Source organism: Andrena cerasifolii, unplaced genomic scaffold (assembly GCF_050908995.1).
Source record: "Andrena cerasifolii isolate SP2316 unplaced genomic scaffold, iyAndCera1_principal scaffold1215, whole genome shotgun sequence".
NCBI lineage: Eukaryota > Metazoa > Arthropoda > Insecta > Hymenoptera > Andrenidae > Andrena > Andrena cerasifolii.
In genome coordinates this window covers 3,980-21,793 of record NW_027486107.1, presented here as the reverse complement: position 1 = coordinate 21,793, position 17,814 = coordinate 3,980, and the positions used below count along the sequence as shown (strand labels likewise).

General features: G+C 21.1%; 1 long non-coding RNA gene across 1 annotated transcript; it reads right to left on the bottom strand.

The window, feature by feature from the left end:
• Positions 1–13,828: 13,828 nt before the first annotated feature.
• LOC143378208 (uncharacterized) lies at positions 13,829–17,544 on the bottom strand. The gene is made up of 2 exons (XR_013087790.1): positions 16,268–17,544; positions 13,829–14,763 (listed from the first exon to the last, which is right to left on the bottom strand). It is a non-coding gene; the product is annotated as an uncharacterized LOC143378208 (long non-coding RNA).
• Between the last annotated feature and the right edge of the window lie 270 nt (positions 17,545–17,814).

Below are 17,814 nucleotides of genomic sequence, written 5' to 3'. Positions count from 1 at the left end.
TTTTTTCCTTTAATTTCTTTACATATTTTTTTATTTACGTTTTTTTCTCTGATTTATTTAGCTATTTATCTCTATTTATACACCCATTTTTTCTCCAGATAATTTACCTATTTTTTCTCTATTTATTTTCCTATTTTTTCTCTATTTGTTTACCTCTTTTGTTTTCTCTACTTATTTACCTATTTTTCTCTGTTTATTTACCTATTTTTCCCTATTTTATTTACCTATTTTTTTTATTTATTTACCAATTTTTCCCTATTTTATTTACCTATTTTTTCTCTATTTATTTACCTCTTTTGTTTTCTGTATTTACTTAACTATTTTTTCTCTAGTTATTTTCCTATTTTTTCTCTATTTGTTTACCTCTTTTGTTTTCTCTACTTATTTACCTATTTTTCTCTGTTTATTTACCTATTTTTCCCTATTTTATTTACCTACTTTTTCTCTATTTATTTACCTCTTTTGTTTTCTCTATTTACTTAACTATTTTTTCTCTAGTTATTTACCTCTTTTTTCTGTATTTATTTACCTACTTTGTTTTCTCTACTTCATTACCTATTTTTCTCTATTTATTTGCCTATTTTTTCTCTAAATTATGTACCTATTTTTCTCTATTTATTTACCTATTTTCTGTATTTATTTACCTCCTTTGTATTCTCTACTTCATTACCTATTTTTCACTATCGATTTATCTATTTTTTCTCTAATTTATTTACAAATTTTTTCTCTGTTTATTTACCTATTTTTTCCTCTAATTTATTTATCTATTTTTTCTCTAATTTATTTACCTATTTTTCTCTATTTATTTATCTATTTTTTCTGTATTTATTTACCTACTTTGTTTTCTGTACTTCATTACCTATTTTTCTCTATTTATTGTCCTATTTTTTTCTCTAAATTATTTACCTATTTTTGTCTATTTATTTACCTATTTTCTGTATTTATTTACCTCGTTTGTATTCTCTACTTCATTACCTATTTTTCACTATTTCTTTATCTATTTTTTTCTCTAATTTATTTACCTATTTTTCTCTATTTATTTATCTATTTTTTCTGTATTTATTTACCTACTTTGTTTTCTGTACTTCATTACCTATTTTTCTCTATTTATTTGCCTATTTTCTTCTCTAAATTATTTACCTATTTTTGTCTATTCATTTACTTTTTTCTATTTATTTACCCCTTTCTTTCTCTAATTTATACACCTATATTTTCTCTACTTCATTACCTATTTTTCTCTATTTATTTGCCTATTTTTTTCTCTAAATTATTTACCTATTTTTGTCTATTTATTTACCTATTTTCTGTATTTATTTACCTCGTTTGTATTCTCTACTTCATTACCTATTTTTCACCATTTCTTTATCTATTTTTTTCTCTAATTTATTTACAAATTTTTTCTTTGTTTATTTACCTATTTTTTCCTCTAATTTATTTATCTTTTTTTTCTCTAATTTATTTACCTATTTTTCTCTATTTATTTACCTCTTTTGTTTTTTCTATTTACTTAACTATTTTTTCTCTAGTTATTTACCTCTTTTTTTCTGTATTTATTTACCTCTTTTGTTTTCTCTATTTACTTAACTATTTTTTCTCTAGTTATTTACCTCTTTTTTCTGTATTTATTTACCTACTTTGTTTTCTCTACTTCATTACCTATTTTTCTCTATTTATTTGCCTATTCTTTTCTCTAAATTATGTACCTATTTTTCTCTATTTATTTACCTATTTTCTGTTTTTATTTACCTCCTTTGTATTCTCTACTTCATTACCTATTTTTCTCTATTTCTTTATCTATTTTTTTCTGTAATTTATTTACCTATTTTTCCTCTATTTATTTTCGAATTTTTTCTCTATTCATTTACTTTTTTCTATTTATATACCTCTTTCTTTCTCTAATTTATACACCTATATTTTCTCTATTTATTTACCTATTTTTCTCTATTTATTTACCTATTCTTTCTCTGGTCATTTACCTATATTTTCTCTCATTTATTTTCCTATTTTTTCTCTGTTTATTTACCTATTTTTTCCTTTAATTTCTTTAAATATTTTTTTATTTACCTTTTTTTCTTTGATTTATTTAGCTATTTATCTCTATTTATACACCCATTTTTTCTCCAGATAATTTACCTATTTTTTCTCTATTTATTTTCCTATTTTTTCTCTATTTGTTTAGCTCTTTTGTTTTCTCTACTTATTTACCTATTTTTCTCTGTTTATTTACCTATTTTTTCCTCTAATTTATTTATCTTTTTTTTCTCTAATTTATTTACCTATTTTTCTCTATTTATTTACCTCTTTTGTTTTCTCTATTTACTTAACTATTTTTTCTCTAGTTATTTACCTCTTTTTTCTGTATTTATTTACCTACTTTGTTTTCTCTACTTCATTACCTATTTTTCTCTATTTATTTGCCTATTTTTTCTCTAAATTATGTACCTATTTTTCTCTATTTATTTACCTATTTTCCGTATTTATTTACCTACTTTGTTTTCTGTACTTCATTACCTATTTTTCTCTATTTATTTACCTATTTTTCTCTAGATAATTTACCTATTTTTTCTCTATTCATTTACCTATTTTTCCTCTATTTATTTTCGAATTTTTTCTCTATTCATTTACTTTTTTCTATTTATTTACCTCTTTCTTTCTCTAATTTATACACCTATATTTTCTCTATTTATTTACCTATTTTTCTCTATTTATTTACCTATTCTTTCTCTGGTCATTTACCTATATTTTCTCTCATTTATTTTCGTATTTTTTCTCTGTTTATTTACCTATTTTTTCCTTTTAATTTCTTTAAATATTTTTTATTTACCTTTTTTTCTTTGATTTATTTAGCTATTTATCTCTATTTATACACCCATTTTTTCTCCAGATAATTTACCTATTTTTTCTCTATTTATTTTCCTATTTTTTCTCTATTTGTTTACCTCTTTTGTTTTCTCTACTTATTTACCTATTTTTCTCTGTTTATTTACCTATTTTTCCCTATTTTATTTACCTACTTTTTCTCTATTTATTTACCTCTTTTGTTTTCTCTATTTACTTAACTATTTTTTCTCTAGTTATTTACCTCTTTTTTCTGTATTTATTTACCTACTTTGTTTTCTCTACTTCATTACCTATTTTTCTCTATTTATTTGCCTATTTTTTCTCTAAATTATGTACCTATTTTTCTCTATTTATTTACCTATTTTCTGTATTTATTTACCTCCTTTGTATTCTCTACTTCATTACCTATTTTTCACTATCGATTTATCTATTTTTTCTCTAATTTATTTACAAATTTTTTCTCTGTTTATTTACCTATTTTTTCCTCTAATTTATTTATCTATTTTTTCTCTAATTTATTTACCTATTTTTCTCTATTTATTTATCTATTTTTTCTGTATTTATTTACCTACTTTGTTTTCTGTACTTCATTACCTATTTTTCTCTATTTATTGTCCTATTTTTTTCTCTAAATTATTTACCTATTTTTGTCTATTTATTTACCTATTTTCTGTATTTATTTACCTCGTTTGTATTCTCTACTTCATTACCTATTTTTCACTATTTCTTTATCTATTTTTTTCTCTAATTTATTTACCTATTTTTCTCTATTTATTTATCTATTTTTTCTGTATTTATTTACCTACTTTGTTTTCTGTACTTCATTACCTATTTTTCTCTATTTATTTGCCTATTTTCTTCTCTAAATTATTTACCTATTTTTGTCTATTCATTTACTTTTTTCTATTTATTTACCCCTTTCTTTCTCTAATTTATACACCTATATTTTCTCTACTTCATTACCTATTTTTCTCTATTTATTTGCCTATTTTTTTCTCTAAATTATTTACCTATTTTTGTCTATTTATTTACCTATTTTCTGTATTTATTTACCTCGTTTGTATTCTCTACTTCATTACCTATTTTTCACCATTTCTTTATCTATTTTTTTCTCTAATTTATTTACAAATTTTTTCTTTGTTTATTTACCTATTTTTTCCTCTAATTTATTTATCTTTTTTTTCTCTAATTTATTTACCTATTTTTCTCTATTTATTTACCTCTTTTGTTTTTTCTATTTACTTAACTATTTTTTCTCTAGTTATTTACCTCTTTTTTCTGTATTTATTTACCTCTTTTGTTTTCTCTATTTACTTAACTATTTTTTCTCTAGTTATTTACCTCTTTTTTCTGTATTTATTTACCTACTTTGTTTTCTCTACTTCATTACCTATTTTTCTCTATTTATTTGCCTATTCTTTTCTCTAAATTATGTACCTATTTTTCTCTATTTATTTACCTATTTTCTGTTTTTATTTACCTCCTTTGTATTCTCTACTTCATTACCTATTTTTCTCTATTTCTTTATCTATTTTTTTCTGTAATTTATTTACCTATTTTTCCTCTATTTATTTTCGAATTTTTTCTCTATTCATTTACTTTTTTCTATTTATATACCTCTTTCTTTCTCTAATTTATACACCTATATTTTCTCTATTTATTTACCTATTTTTCTCTATTTATTTACCTATTCTTTCTCTGGTCATTTACCTATATTTTCTCTCATTTATTTTCCTATTTTTTCTCTGTTTATTTACCTATTTTTTCCTTTAATTTCTTTAAATATTTTTTTATTTACCTTTTTTTCTTTGATTTATTTAGCTATTTATCTCTATTTATACACCCATTTTTTCTCCAGATAATTTACCTATTTTTTCTCTATTTATTTTCCTATTTTTTCTCTATTTGTTTACCTCTTTTGTTTTCTCTACTTATTTACCTATTTTTCTCTGTTTATTTACCTATTTTTTCCTCTAATTTATTTATCTTTTTTTTCTCTAATTTATTTACCTATTTTTCTCTATTTATTTACCTCTTTTGTTTTCTCTATTTACTTAACTATTTTTTCTCTAGTTATTTACCTCTTTTTTCTGTATTTATTTACCTACTTTGTTTTCTCTACTTCATTACCTATTTTTCTCTATTTATTTGCCTATTTTTTCTCTAAATTATGTACCTATTTTTCTCTATTTATTTACCTATTTTCCGTATTTATTTACCTACTTTGTTTTCTGTACTTCATTACCTATTTTTCTCTATTTATTTACCTATTTTTCTCTAGATAATTTACCTATTTTTTCTCTATTCATTTACCTATTTTTCCTCTATTTATTTTCGAATTTTTTCTCTATTCATTTACTTTTTTCTATTTATTTACCTCTTTCTTTCTCTAATTTATACACCTATATTTTCTCTATTTATTTACCTATTTTTCTCTATTTATTTACCTATTCTTTCTCTGGTCATTTACCTATATTTTCTCTCATTTATTTTCCTATTTTTTCTCTGTTTATTTACCTATTTTTTCCTTTAATTTCTTTAAATATTTTTTTATTTACCTTTTTTTCTTTGATTTATTTAGCTATTTATCTCTATTTATACACCCATTTTTTCTCCAGATAATTTACCTATTTTTTCTCTATTTATTTTCCTATTTTTTCTCTATTTGTTTACCTCTTTTGTTTTCTCTACTTATTTACCTATTTTTCTCTGTTTATTTACCTATTTTTCCCTATTCTATTTACCTATTTTTTTATTTATTTACCAATTTTTCCCTATTTTATTTACCTATTTTTTCTCTATTTATTTACCTCTTTTGTTTTCTGTATTTACTTAAATATTTTTTCTCTAGTTATTTACCTACTTTTTTCTCTAATTTATTTACCTCTTTTGTTTTCTCTATTTATTTACCTATTTTTCTCTAGATAATTTACCTATTTTTCTCTATTTATTTACCTATTTTTTCTCTATTTATTTTCCAATTTTTTCTCTATTCATTTACTTTTTTCTATTTATTTACCTCTTTCTTTCTCTAATTTATACACCTATATTTTCTCTACTTCATTACCTATTTTTCTCTATTTATTTGAATATTTTTTTCTCTAAATTATTTACCTATTTTTGTCTATTTATTTACCTATTTTCTGTATTTATTTACCTCGTTTGTATTCCCTACTTCATTACCTATTTTTCACTATTTCTTTATCTATTTTTTTCTCTAATTTATTTACAAATTTTTTCTTTGTTTATTTACCTATTTTTTCCTCTAATTTATTTATCTATTTTTTCTCTAATTTATTTACCTATTTTTCTCTATTTATTTATCTATATTTTCTGTATTTATTTACCTACTTTGTTTTCTGTACTTCATTACCTATTTTTCTCTATTTATTTACCTATTTTTCTCTAGATAATTTACCTATTTTTTCTCTATTCATTTACCTATTTTTCCTCTATTTATTTTCGAATTTTTTCTCTATTCATTTACTTTTTTCTATTTATTTACCTCTTTCTTTCTCTAATTTATACACCTTTATTTTCTCTATTTATTTACCTATTTTTCTCTATTTATTTACCTATTCTTTCTCTGGTCATTTACCTATATTTTCTCTCATTTATTTTCCTATTTTTCTCTGTTTATTTACCTATTTTTTCCTTTAATTTCTTTAAATATTTTTTTATTTACCTTTTTTTCTTTGATTTATTTAGCTATTTATCTCTATTTATACACCCATTTTTTCTCCAGATAATTTACCTATTTTTTCTCTATTTATTTTCCTATTTTTTCTCTATTTGTTTACCTCTTTTGTTTTCTCTACTTATTTACCTATTTTTCTCTGTTTATTTACCTATTTTTCCCTATTTTATTTACCTATTTTTTCTCTATTTATTTACCTCTTTTGTTTTCTCTATTTACTTAACTATTTTTTCTCTAGTTATTTACCTCTTTTTTCTGTATTTATTTACCTACTTTGTTTTCTCTACTTCATTACCTATTTTTCTCTATTTATTTGCCTATTTTTTCTCTAAATTATGTACCTATTTTTCTCTATTTATTTACCTATTTTCTGTATTTATTTACCTCCTTTGTATTCTCTACTTCATTACCTATTTTTCACTATTGATTTATCTATTTTTTCTCTAATTTATTTACAAATTTTTTCTCTGTTTATTTACCTATTTTTTCCTCTAATTTATTTATCTATTTTTTTCTCTAATTTATTTACCTATTTTTCTCTATTTATTTATCTATTTTTTCTGTATTTATTTACCTACTTTGTTTTCTGTACTTCATTACCTATTTTTCTCTATTTATTGTCCTATTTTTTTCTCTAAATTATTTACCTATTTTTGTCTATTTATTTACCTATTTTCTGTATTTATTTACCTCGTTTGTATTCTCTACTTCATTACCTATTTTTCACTATTTCTTTATCTATTTTTTTCTCTAATTTATTTACAAATTTTTTCTTTGTTTATTTACCTTTTTTTCCTCTAATTTATTTATCTATTTTTTCTCTAATTTATTTACCTATTTTTCTCTATTTATTTATCTATTTTTTCTGTATTTATTTACCTACTTTGATTTCTGTACTTTATTACCTATTTTTCTCTATTTATTTGCCTATTTTTTTCTCTAAATTATTTACCTATTTTTGTCTATTTATTTACCAATTTTCTGTATTTATTTACCTCGTTTGTATTCTCTACTTCATTACCTATTTTTCACTATTTCTTTATCTATTTTTTTCTCTAATTTATTTACAAATTTTTTCTTTGTTTATTTACCTATTTTTTCCTCTAATTTATTTATCTATTTTTTTCTCTAATTTATTTACCTATTTTTCTCTATTTATTTATCTATTTTTTCTGTATTTATTTACCTACTTTGTTTTCTGTACTTCATTACCTATTTTTCTCTATTTATTTGCCTATTTTCTTCTCGAAATTATTTACCTATTTTTGTCTATTCATTTACTTTTTTCTATTTATTTACCTCTTTCTTTCTCTAATTTATACAGCTATATTTTCTCTACTTCATTACCTATTTTTCTCTATTTATTTGCCTATTTTTTTCTCTAAATTATTTACCTATTTTTGTCTATTTATTTACCTATTTTCTGTATTTATTTACCTCGTTTGTATTCTCTACTTCATTACCTATTTTTCACCATTTCTTTATCTATTTTTTTCTCTAATTTATTTACAAATTTTTTCTTTGTTTATTTACCTATTTTTTCCTCTAATTTATTTATCTATTTTTTCTCTAATTTATTTACCTATTTTTCTCTATTTATTTACCTCTTTTGTTTTTTCTATTTACTTAACTATTTTTTCTCTAGTTATTTACCTATTTTTTCTCTAGTTACTTACCTCTTTTTTCTGTATTTATTTACCTCCTTTGTATTCTCTACTTCATTACCTATTTTTCACTATTGATTTATCTATTTTTTTCTCTAATTTATTTACAAATTTTTTCTCTGTTTATTTACCTATTTTTTCCTCTAATTTATTTATCTATTTTTTTCTCTAATTTATTTACGTATTTTTCTCTATTTATTTATCTATTTTTTCTGTATTTATTTACCTACTTTGTTTTCTGTACTTCATTACCTATTTTTCTCTATTTATTTGCCTATTTTCTTCTCTAAATTATTTACCTATTTTTGTCTATTTATTTACCTTTTTTCTATATTTATTTACCTCCTTTGTATTCTCTACTTCATTACCTATTTTTCACTATTTCTTTATCTATTTTTTCTCTAATTTATTTACTATTTTTTTCTCTAATTTATTTACCTATTTTTCCTCTATTTATTTTCGAATTTTTTCTCTATTCATTTACTTTTTTCTATTTATTTACCTGTTTCTTTCTCTAATTTATACACCTATATTTTCTCTATTTATTTACCTATTTTTCTCTATTTATTTACCTATTCTTTCTCTAGTCATTTACCTATATTTTCTCTTATTTATTTTCCTATTTTTCTCTGTTTATTTACCTATTTTTTCCTTTAATTTCTTTACATATTTTTTTATTTACCTTTTTTTCTTTGATTTATTTAGCTATTTATCTCTATTTATACACCCATTTTTTCTCCAGATAATTTACCTATTTTTTCTCTATTTATTTTCCTATTTTTTCTCTATTTGTTTACCTCTTTTGTTTTCTCTACTTATTTACCTATTTTTCTCTGTTTATTTACCTATTTTTCCCTATTTTATTTACCTATTTTTTCTCTATTCATTTACCTCTTTTGTTTTCTCTATTTACTTAACTATTTTTTCTCTAGTTATTTACCTCTTTTTTCTGTATTTATTTACCTACTTTGTTTTCTCTACTTCATTACCTATTTTTCTCTATTTATTTACCTATTTTTTCTCTGTTTATTTAGCTACTTTTTCTCTATTATATTTACCTACTTTTTCTCTATTTATTTACCTATTTTTTCTCTAGTTACTTACCTCTTTTTTCTGTATTTATTTACCTCCTTTGTATTCTCTACTTCATTACCTATTTTTCACTATTGATTTATCTATTTTTTCTCTAATTTATTTACAAATTTTTTCTCTGTTTATTTACCTATTTTTTCCTCTAATTTATTTATCTATTTTTTTCTCTAATTTATTTACCTATTTTTCTCTATTTATTTATCTATTTTTTCTGTATTTATTTACCTACTTTGTTTTCTGTACTTCATTACCTATTTTTCTCTATTTATTGTCCTATTTTTTTCTCTAAATTATTTACCTATTTTTGTCTATTTATTTACCTATTTTCTGTATTTATTTACCTCGTTTGTATTCTCTACTTCATTACCTATTTTTCACTATTTCTTTATCTATTTTTTTCTCTAATTTATTTACAAATTTTTTCTTTGTTTATTTACCTATTTTTTCCTCTAATTTATTTATCTATTTTTTTCTCTAATTTATTTACCTATTTTTCTCTATTTATTTATCTATTTTTTCTGTATTTATTTACCTACTTTGTTTTCTGTACTTCATTACCTATTTTTCTCTATTTATTGTCCTATTTTTTTCTCTAAATTATTTACCTATTTTTGTCTATTTATTTACCTATTTTCTGTATTTATTTACCTCGTTTGTATTCTCTACTTCATTACCTATTTTTCACTATTTCTTTATCTATTTTTTTCTCTAATTTATTTACAAATTTTTTCTTTGTTTATTTACCTTTTTTTCCTCTAATTTATTTATCTATTTTTTCTCTAATTTATTTACCTATTTTTCTCTATTTATTTATCTATTTTTTCTGTATTTATTTACCTACTTTGATTTCTGTACTTTATTACCTATTTTTCTCTATTTATTTGCCTATTTTTTTCTCTAAATTATTTACCTATTTTTGTCTATTTATTTACCAATTTTCTGTATTTATTTACCTCGTTTGTATTCTCTACTTCATTACCTATTTTTCACTATTTCTTTATCTATTTTTTTCTCTAATTTATTTACAAATTTTTTCTTTGTTTATTTACCTATTTTTTCCTCTAATTTATTTATCTATTTTTTTCTCTAATTTATTTACCTATTTTTCTCTATTTATTTATCTATTTTTTCTGTATTTATTTACCTACTTTGTTTTCTGTACTTCATTACCTATTTTTCTCTATTTATTTGCCTATTTTCTTCTCGAAATTATTTACCTATTTTTGTCTATTCATTTACTTTTTTCTATTTATTTACCTCTTTCTTTCTCTAATTTATACAGCTATATTTTCTCTACTTCATTACCTATTTTTCTCTATTTATTTGCCTATTTTTTTCTCTAAATTATTTACCTATTTTTGTCTATTTATTTACCTACTTTCTGTAATTATTTACCTCGTTTGTATTCTCTACTTCATTACCTATTTTTCACCATTTCTTTATCTATTTTTTTCTCTAATTTATTTACAAATTTTTTCTTTGTTTATTTACCTATTTTTTCCTCTAATTTATTTATCTATTTTTTCTCTAATTTATTTACCTATTTTTCTCTATTTATTTACCTCTTTTGTTTTTTCTATTTACTTAACTATTTTTTCTCTAGTTATTTACCTCTTTTTTCTGTATTTATTTACCTCTTTTGTTTTCTCTATTTACTTAACTATTTTTTCTCTAGTTATTTACCTCTTTTTTCTGTATTTATTTACCTACTTTGTTATCTCTACTTCATTACCTATTTTTCTCTATTTATTTGCCTATTTTTTTCTCTAAATTATGTACCTATTTTTCTCTATTTATTTACCTATTTTCTGTTTTTATTTACCTCCTTTGTATTCTCTACTTCATTACCTATTTTTCACTATTTCTTTATCTATTTTTTTCTGTAATTTATTTACCTATTTTTTCTCTGTTTATTTAGCTACTTTTTCTCTATTATATTTACCTACTTTTTCTCTATTTATTTACCTATTTTTTCTCTAGTTACTTACCTCTTTTTTCTGTATTTATTTACCTCCTTTGTATTCTCTACTTCATTACCTATTTTTCACTATTGATTTATCTATTTTTTTCTCTAATTTATTTACAAATTTTTTCTCTGTTTATTTACCTATTTTTTCCTCTAATTTATTTATCTATTTTTTTCTCTAATTTATTTACGTATTTTTCTCTATTTATTTATCTATTTTTTCTGTATTTATTTACCTACTTTGTTTTCTGTACTTCATTACCTATTTTTCTCTATTTATTTGCCTATTTTCTTCTCTAAATTATTTACCTATTTTTGTCTATTTATTTACCTTTTTTCTATATTTATTTACATCCTTTGTATTCTCTACTTCATTACCTATTTTTCACTATTTCTTTATCTATTTTTTCTCTAATTTATTTACTATTTTTTTCTCTAATTTATTTACCTATTTTTTCTCTATTTATTTACCTGCTTTGTTTTCTCTATTTATTTACCTTTTTTCCCTCTATTTATTTACCTATTTTTTTTAATTAGCTATTTTTCTCTATTTATACACCTATTTTTTCTCTAGTTTATTTACCTCTTTTTTTCTGTATTTATTTACCTACTTTGTTTTCTCTACTTCATTACCTATTTTTCTCTGTTTATTTACCTATTTTTTCCTCTAATTTATTTACCAATTTTTTATTTACCTTTTTTCCTTTGGTTTATTTACCTATTTTTCTCTATTTATACACCTATTTTTCTCTACCTAATTTACCTATTTTTCTGTATTTATTTACCTATTTGTTCTCTATTTATTTGCCTCTTTTGTTTTCTCTATTTATTTACCTATTTTTCTCTAGATAATTTACCTATTTTTTCTCTATTCATTTACCTATTTTTCCTCTATTTATTTTTGAATTTTTTCTCTATTCATTTACTTTTTTCTATTTATTTACCTGTTTCTTCTCTAATTTATACACCTATATTTTCTCTATTTATTTACCTATTTTTCTCTATTTATTTACCTATTCTTTCTCTAGTCATTTCATTTACCTATATTTTCTCTTATTTATTTTCCTATTTTTCTCTGTTTATTTACCTATTTTTTCCTTTAATTTCTTTACATATTTTTTTATTTACCTTTTTTTCTTTGATTTATTTAGCTATTTATCTCTATTTATACACCCATTTTTTCTCCAGATAATTTACCTATTTTTTCTCTATTTATTTTCCTATTTTTTCTCTATTTGTTTACCTCTTTTGTTTTCTCTACTTATTCACCTATTTTTCTCTGTTTATTTACCTATTTTTCCCTATTTTATTTACCTATTTTTTCTCTATTTATTTACCTCTTTTGTTTTCTCTATTTACTTAACTATTTTTTCTCTAGTTATTTACCTCTTTTTTCTGTATTTATTTACCTACTTTGTTTTCTCTACTTCATTACCTATTTTTCTCTATTTATTTACCTATTTTTTCTCTGTTTATTTAGCTACTTTTTCTCTATTATATTTACCTACTTTTTCTCTATTTATTTACCTATTTTTTCTCTAGTTACTTACCTCTTTTTTCTGTATTTATTTACCTCGTTTGTATTCTCTACTTCATTACCTATTTTTCACCATTTCTTTATCTATTTTTTTCTCTAATTTATTTACAAATTTTTTCTTTGTTTATTTACCTATTTTTTCCTCTAATTTATTTATCTATTTTTTCTCTAATTTATTTACCTATTTTTCTCTATTTATTTACCTCTTTTGTTTTTTCTATTTACTTAACTATTTTTTCTCTAGTTATTTACCTCTTTTTCTGTATTTATTTACCTCTTTTGTTTTCTCTATTTACTTAACTATTTTTTCTCTAGTTATTTACCTCTTTTTTCTGTATTTATTTACCTACTTTGTTTTCTGTACTTCATTACCTATTTTTCTCTATTTATTTGCCTATTTTTTTCTCTAAATTATGTACCTATTTTTCTCTATTTATTTACCTATTTTCTGTTTTTATTTACCTCCTTTGTATTCTCTACTTCATTACCTATTTTTCACTATTTCTTTATCTATTTTTTTCTCTAATTTATTTACTATTTTTTTCTCTAATTTATTTACCTATTTTTTCTCTATTTATTTACCTGCTTTGTTTTCTCTATTTATTTACCTTTTTTCCCTCTATTTATTTACCTATTTTTTTTAATTAGCTATTTTTCTCTATTTATACACCTATTTTTTCTCTAGTTTATTTACCTCTTTTTTTCTGTATTTATTTACCTACTTTGTTTTCTCTACTTCATTACCTATTTTTCTCTGTTTATTTACCTATTTTTTCCTCTAATTTATTTACCAATTTTTATTTACCTTTTTTCCTTTGTTTATTTACCTATTTTTCTCTATTTATACACCTATTTTTTCTCTACCTAATTTACCTATTTTTCTGTATTTATTTAACTATTTGTTCTCTATTTATTTGCCTCTTTTGTTTTCTCTATTTATTTACCTATTTTTCTCTAGATAATTTACCTATTTTTTCTCTATTCATTTACCTATTTTTCCTCTATTTATTTTCGAATTTTTTCTCTATTCATTTACTTTTTTCTATTTATTTACCTGTTTCTTTCTCTAATTTATACACCTATATTTTCTCTATTTATTTACCTATTTTTCTCTATTTATTTACCTATTCTTTCTCTAGTCATTTACCTATATTTTCTCTTATTTATTTTCCTATTTTTCTCTGTTTATTTACCTATTTTTTCCTTTAATTTCTTTACATATTTTTTTATTTACCTTTTTTTCTTTGATTTATTTAGCTATTTATCTCTATTTATACACCCATTTTTTCTCCAGATAATTTACCTATTTTTTCTCTATTTATTTTCCTATTTTTTCTCTATTTGTTTACCTTTTTTGTTTTCTCTACTTATTTACCTATTTTTCTCTGTTTATTTACCTATTTTTCCCTATTTTATTTACCTATTTTTTCTCTATTTATTTACCTCTTTTGTTTTCTCTATTTACTTAACTATTTTTTCTCTAGTTATTTACCTCTTTTTTCTGTATTTATTTACCTACTTTGTTTTCTCTACGTCATTACCTATTTTTCTCTATTTATTTACCTATTTTTTCTCTGTTTATTTAGCTACTTTTTCTCTATTATATTTACCTACTTTTTCTCTATTTATTTACCTATTTTTTCTCTAGTTACTTACCTCTTTTTTCTGTATTTATTTACCTCCTTTGTATTCTCTACTTCATTACCTATTTTTCACTATTGATTTATCTATTTTTTTCTCTAATTTATTTACAAATTTTTTCTCCGTTTATTTACCTATTTTTTCCTCTAATTTATTTATTTATTTTTTTCTCTAATTTATTTACCTACTTTTTCTCTATTTATTTACCTATTTTTTCTCTAGTTACTTACCCCTTTTTTCTGTATTTATTTACCTCCTTTGTATTCTCTACTTCATTACCTATTTTTCACTATTGATTTTTCTATTTTTTCTCTAATTTATTTACCTATTTTTCTCTATTTATTTATCTATTTTTTCTGTATTTATTTACGTACTTTGTTTTCTGTACTTCATTACCTATTTTTCTCTATTTATTGTCCTATTTTTTCTCTAAATTATTTACCTATTTTTGTCTATTTATTTACCAATTTTCTGTATTTATTTACCTCGTTTGTATCCTCTACTTCATTACCTATTTTTCACTATTTCTTTATCTATTTTTTTCTCTAATTTATTTACAAATTTTTTCTTTGTTTATTTACCTATTTTTTCCTGTAATTTATTTATCTATTTTTTTCTCTAATTTATTTACCTATTTTTCTCTATTTATTTATCTATTTTTTCTGTATTTATTTACCTACTTTGTTTTCTGTACTTCATTACCTATTTTTCTCTATTTATTTGCCTATTTTTTTCTCTAAATTATTTACCTATTTTTGTCTATTTATTTACCTATTTTCTGTATTTATTTACCTCGTTTGTATTCTCTACTTCATTACCTATTTTTCACTGTTTATTTACCTATTTTTTCCTCTAATTTATTTACCAATTTTTTATTTACCTTTTTTTCCTTTGGTTTATTTACCTATTTTTCTCTATTTATACACCTATTTTTTCTCTACCTAATTTACCTATTTTTCTGTATTTATTTAACTATTTGTTCTCTATTTATTTGCCTCTTTTGTTTTCTCTATTTATTTACCTATTTTTCTCTAGATAATTTACCTATTTTTTCTCTATTCATTTACCTATTTTTCCTCTATTTATTTTCGAATTTTTTCTCTATTCATTTATTTTTTTCTATTTATTTACCTGTTTCTTTCTCTAATTTATACACCTATATTTTCTCTATTTATTTACCTATTTTTCTCTATTTATTTACCTATTCTTTCTCTAGTCATTTACCTATATTTTCTCTTATTTATTTTCCTATTTTTCTCTGTTTATTTACCTATTTTTTCCTTTAATTTCTTTACATATTTTTTTATTTACCTTTTTTTCTTTGATTTATTTAGCTATTTATCTCTATTTATACACCCATTTTTTCTCCAGATAATTTACCTATTTTTTCTCTATTTATTTTCCTATTTTTTCTCTATTTGTTTACCTTTTTTGTTTTCTCTACTTATTTACCTATTTTTCTCTGTTTATTTACCTATTTTTCCCTATTTTATTTACCTATTTTTTCTCTATTTATTTACCTCTTTTGTTTTCTCTATTTACTTAACTATTTTTTCTCTAGTTATTTACCTCTTTTTTCTGTATTTATTTACCTACTTTGTTTTCTCTACGTCATTACCTATTTTTCTCTATTTATTTACCTATTTTTTCTCTGTTTATTTAGCTACTTTTTCTCTATTATATTTACCTACTTTTTCTCTATTTATTTACCTATTTTTTCTCTAGTTACTTACCTCTTTTTTCTGTATTTATTTACCTCCTTTGTATTCTCTACTTCATTACCTATTTTTCACTATTGATTTATCTATTTTTTTCTCTAATTTATTTACAAATTTTTTCTCTGTTTATTTACCTATTTTTTCCTCTAATTTATTTATTTATTTTTTTCTCTAATTTATTTACCTACTTTTTCTCTATTTATTTACCTATTTTTTCTCTAGTTACTTACCCCTTTTTTCTGTATTTATTTACCTCCTTTGTATTCTCTACTTCATTACCTATTTTTCACTATTGATTTTTCTATTTTTTCTCTAATTTATTTACCTATTTTTCTCTATTTATTTATCTATTTTTTCTGTATTTATTTACGTACTTTGTTTTCTGTACTTCATTACCTATTTTTCTCTATTTATTGTCCTATTTTTTTCTCTAAATTATTTACCTATTTTTGTCTATTTATTTACCAATTTTCTGTATTTATTTACCTCGTTTGTATCCTCTACTTCATTACCTATTTTTCACTATTTCTTTATCTATTTTTTTCTCTAATTTATTTACAAATTTTTTCTTTGTTTATTTACCTATTTTTTCCTGTAATTTATTTATCTATTTTTTTCTCTAATTTATTTACCTATTTTTCTCTATTTATTTATCTATTTTTTCTGTATTTATTTACCTACTTTGTTTTCTGTACTTCATTACCTATTTTTCTCTATTTATTTGCCTATTTTTTTCTCTAAATTATTTACCTATTTTTGTCTATTTATTTACCTATTTTCTGTATTTATTTACCTCGTTTGTATTCTCTACTTCATTACCTATTTTTCACTATTTCTTTATCTATTTTTTTCTCTAATTTATTTACAAATTTTTTCTTTGTTTATTTACCTATTTTTTCCTCTAATTTATTTATCTATTTTTTTCTCTAATTTATTTACCTATTTTTCTCTATTTATTTATCTATTTTTTCTGTATTTATTTACCTACTTTGTTTTCTGTACTTCATTACCTATTTTTCTCTATTTATTTGCCTATTTTCTTCTCTAAATTATTTACCTATTTTTGTCTATTTATTTACCTATTTTCTGTATTTATTTACCTCGTTTGTATTCTCTACTTCATTACCTATTTTTCACTATTGATTTTTCTATTTTTTCTCTAATTTATTTACAAATTTTTTCTCTGTTTATTTACCTATTTTTTCCTCTAATTTATTTATCTATTTTTTCTCTAATTTATTTACCTATTTTTCTCTATTTATTTACCTCTTTTGTTTTTTCTATTTACTTAACTATTTTTTCTCTAGTTATTTACCTCTTTTTTCTGTATTTATTTACCTCTTTTGTTTTCTCTATTTACTTAACTATTTTTTCTCTAGTTATTTACCTCTTTTTTCTGTATTTATTTACCTACTTTGTTTTCTCTACTTCATTACCTATTTTTCTCTATTTATTTGCCTATTTTTTTCTCTAAATTATGTACCTATTTTTCTCTATTTATTTACCTATTTTCTGTTTTTATTTACCTCCTTTGTATTCTCTACTTCATTACCTATTTTTCACTATTTCTTTATCTATTTTTTTCTGTAATTTATTTACCTATTTTTTCTCTGTTTATTTAGCTACTTTTTCTCTATTATATTTACCTACTTTTTCTC